This window comes from Eptatretus burgeri, chromosome 5 (assembly GCF_056783735.1).
Source record: "Eptatretus burgeri isolate ZD-2024b chromosome 5, Ebu_testis_v1, whole genome shotgun sequence".
NCBI lineage: Eukaryota > Metazoa > Chordata > Myxini > Myxiniformes > Myxinidae > Eptatretus > Eptatretus burgeri.
Genome location: NC_140965.1, coordinates 109,051,555 through 109,056,165, shown reverse-complemented (window position 1 = coordinate 109,056,165; position 4,611 = coordinate 109,051,555).

Sequence of the window (4,611 nt, the reverse complement as noted above, 5' to 3'; positions counted from 1 at the left end):
TTTTAGTTGAATCTGATAAAAGCTTCAAATGTAATATTTGTCTCGGAGAGTTCCGGTTCTTGATTTAATACTTTTTATTTTTTTTGTACGTACTTTATGAACGGCACAGACGGGGAATGAGAGCGAAGTTTGAAGGGCTATAAAATCAGAACGAGGGCAAATTTCAAAAAAAATGGCTCGTGTTGCTCTCGATAATAGTCCATAGTATCTGAATCACTAATAACATTTGATCTCTCTTGATAAATGAGGGAGGAGATACGATTTGAAATCGACGATTTTCGCAACTTTGACAGCCTCGTGACGTTGACCTCGACCTTGGACGACCTTGAAAGTTATATCGTTGTGCATGTCTCATCGACCTCTATCCATTCCACTATTGGTTATTTGTCTCCATTCGGTTTAATTGTGGACGGACGTACGGACGGACAGACGTACGGACGGACGGACGGACGTATGTATGGACAGACGTACGGACGGACGTACGTACGGACAGACGTACGGACGGACGTACGGACGGACATATGGACAGATGTACAGACAGACGTACGGACGGACGTACGGACAGACGTACGGACAGACTTCAAGACTTATTATTAGGTCATCTCTACTGAGATGATAGAGATGACCTAACGAGCGCGTAATGCCGTGTGTTACAATCCCCCTCATTAGCATAATCTTCACTACATAATACCTCAGATACGACACCCGACATAAATCTCATAAAACATCCGATTTTTACCAGAATTTCGACAACCGAGTGTTCAGCATACTTCGCCATTACCAAAAGTGAAAACAGAATTGCGATCCGAGTTAAAACGAACTCATGACGTTGACCGAAGCAAAAATCTCCATTTCTCCACGCAATTATTTAATATTATTTTATCAAAGTCACAAAACCGTAATATTCGGCAATCCACCAACAATCTTTACATTATCCGACGGCTTAGCGAGTCAGGCATGCGACGATAACCTTTATTGGGATAAAAAAATGACTTTAAACACCATCTTTATCGAAAACACCATCAGCGTGCACACGCAAAACCTTTACATGACTCAACGACGTCTCTGCTCAAGTGCTGCACCACGTGACGCGCCGTGACGCGGCGAGTGAAATATTTTTTACACAATCTTAAAACGTCTCCAAAACATCCGATTTTTACCAGAATTTCGACAACCGATTGTTAAGCGTCCTAAGCGATCGCAAAAACCGAAGACAAAATTAAAATCGAAGTTAAAACAAACTCGTAACGTCGACCGAAGCAAAAATACTCCATTTCTCCACATGAATTTACGGAATTATGTTTGACCTCACTGTGACCTTGACCTTTGACCGATTTTGACCAAAATCTAATCAGCACTAGCCATCACTCTCCTGAATCACGTGGTGTAATTTGACATTGGTAGCTTCTTCCGTTCTCGAGTTATCGTGCCTACAAACAAACACACAAACACAAACACACAAACAGATGATGGAAGTCATCAATACACTTACGAAATCTTTATATTTCATAAGTAAAAAAGAAAAACAGAACAGAAAAAAAGGAAGTAAGGTGGGAGATTTTACCTCTGGAATTTCTTTTTTGAATTACAAAAAACAATTAGAAAAAGAATTATCGTTATTTAGTTCCGTTGAGTAAAGACTGACTTCTGGTGACATTCATGGTCAGATTTCTCCAAACATCCCAATCCTGCACTGCTTCCCAAAGCTCTGCAGAGAGGGCTTGGTTGCAGCCTTTACCCCATCCATCCGGCACATACACGGTCTACCTCTTCTTCCCTAAACCATACCCAGCATGATAAAGGAATTCTGTTGAGATAAATCGAAAAGGAATAAAAAAAATTAAATTGTGCACCAAATCTTAACACATTCTGCTATACAAGTGTTGAAGATTAATGCTGTGGGTTTATATAGAAATATAAAATAGAATATAGCATGATTATTCCATAGCAAGGCTAAAATATAAGAAGAAAATGTAGAAAAAAGGTATTTTACAAGAACGTGTGTGTGTGTGTGTGTGTGTGTGTGTGTGTGTGTGTGTGTGTGTGTGTGTGTGTGTGTGTGTGTGTGTGTGTCCATACAGGAGTACATTTTATCTTCGTGAATATTGTTACTAATACATCCAAGTGTGACTAATACAAAGTGAGAAGTGCATCACTATTACTCCTTCAACTACATTTAAGCCATTCAACTGTTAACTGCTTTCAGGAAAAACCTAATTGGAATAAAATCAAAGTTACAGATCATAAACAGAAACCCCCTGTGCACTACCTGTCACTCCAAAATTGGGAGGTCAAGTTCATGACCAGAGTTGGTGAGCAAGCACACACTTACATATTTATTTTCCCTTCCTTTTGATCCCATAGGTGTTATTTGTTAATAATAACAATTACGGTTTAATAATGTATAGGGTGCTTCATATGAGCTATTACAAAGTGCAATAATTCAATCAATTTTATTCATTGAAATGATAAAAGGGAAAAACTAAGAAAGAGAAAAGGCATTTTATGCACTTGTGCACTCAGCCTGGGGGTTTAAAATTCACGATGAGTAAACAGATGAATCAAAAGAGGAGAGTCGACCGCCTCAGTAAAGTAGTATTACGTGATCCTTTACACTTATAATAAACCCCAAAAAAACAAAAAAAACCTTTTAATATGCCGTTTTTTGTTCCATTTTATCAGCAAGATCTTTCAAGGCTTTAAAAAAAACAAAAAAAACGCGGCTTCCATTACTGGAAATAACAATGAGCAAAAATGAACATTTTTTCCATTCACTTACTGGAACAGCTGCACCATGAGTATAGCAAGATTTAAGGCAAGTCCATCAGACCTATCATTTCTGAAATGTTAATGAAGATCAGTGCAGCAGCTTAAAAGATTTGGATAAAAAAGTGAAACGATTATAGAAAAAGAAGGGAGGAAGGAATATTGTACTTATCACAATGGTTTGAGTAGTTGCTCTGTAAAAAATAAAAAAAATAATAAAAAAGGAAATCCTTTTTGCTATCATATTCCATCTTTTTTGGTAAAAAAAAAATTGACAATTAAATAAATTGGGGCATTATTTTGTGGATTATTTTCTCACCCCGCAGAGGTATGTGCAACTTTATTTATTAAACTCATTACCTCTGCCACTGAAGGTGGACGAAGGTTATGTTTTCACTTGTCTGTCTCACTGTGAGCAGTATATCTCAATAAATTATGGACGGATTCAGACGAACCTTAGTAGACAGGTTGGGCATGTGATAAGGACGAAATCTTTCGGGTTTTGTGAAGATCTAGATCCAGATACGAGAATTTTTAATTTTTCAACTACTTCTTCACCATTGAGAGATGGGACCAAAATTATATATATATATATATATATATATATATATATATATATATATATATATATATATATATATATATATATATATATATATATATATTTCAAAAACTAGTAGAAGAGTTATGACAAAACTTTGTGGACAAGTTGGGTATATGTGATAAGAATAAGCCGATTAGGTTTTGGTGTGTGACAAGGACAAATGGTCCGGATGCAGATCCGGCCCATCATTGGGATACAAAATGTAAACTGTTCACCCTGGCAGTGGGATGCGCTCTACTGAGTGCCTCTAGTTTACATTAGGGTGATAGTAAGGTGGTAGGTAGTAAGAGGAGAGTTAGGATGATTGTAAGGCAGGGGTCGTTCACTCGGAGAGCATTTGATGAATGGAATGGTCTCCCTGAAAAGACATAGTAGATAGGTTCAAACTGGATTGAAATAGGTACCTAAAAGCTTTGGAGATAAAGGACTACATGGACATTGGCGGGATGTTAAATCGCTGAAGTATGGATTGAAGGATGATTGTATATCTTTGTCGTGATTGTGATGTCAATGAGAGGATCCCATCAAAAGGTAAATGTGCTGTCGATGCTTGTTCATTCCTCACTTTACAGCAGTGTTCATCCATAAAAAATAAAAAATAGCCTGCTGATGTTCGTGTTCCTGTCCCAGTCCTTCTCATCCCTCCAGGTCAGGTCAGGTATGGGAGCATGCGCCAAAGCAGCGCGTTGCTGCGTCCAGTTTCAGCCGGTACTCCAGGGGATTCTGTCTGGCGATCCCCCAAGCAGATGCCTGGCCCATTCCCATCTCCTTGAGATTCCGATCAACCTGCTGCAATAACAAGGCAGGAGGTTGGCCGATTGGCCTCCACCACTCACGAGACTGCCTCGCTGAGAGAATCTGGTGAGCAGTTTCAGCGTGAGGAAAACGAGCCACATGTCCAAACAGCTGCAGCTGACGCTCACAGACTATGCAGGTAACAAATCTCATTTGAGTCTCTCTCAGCAACCGCTCGTTGAACACAAAGTCTGACCAGCGATAGCTAAGGATTCTCCAAAGAGACCTGGTACCAAAGGAATTAAGTCTCCATCTCAGATCCCTGGTCAGAGTCCAAGTCTCACATCCACCGAGAAAGACTGGAAGCACCAAGGACCTGAAGACTCAGACTTTCATCCTCCAGCACAGGTACCGGCAGTGGCACATCCCATTATCCAGTGAATCCATGACTCCGCAGGCCCGACAAAGATGTCTATTGACCTCTGACTCACAGCCAGCAGAGACAT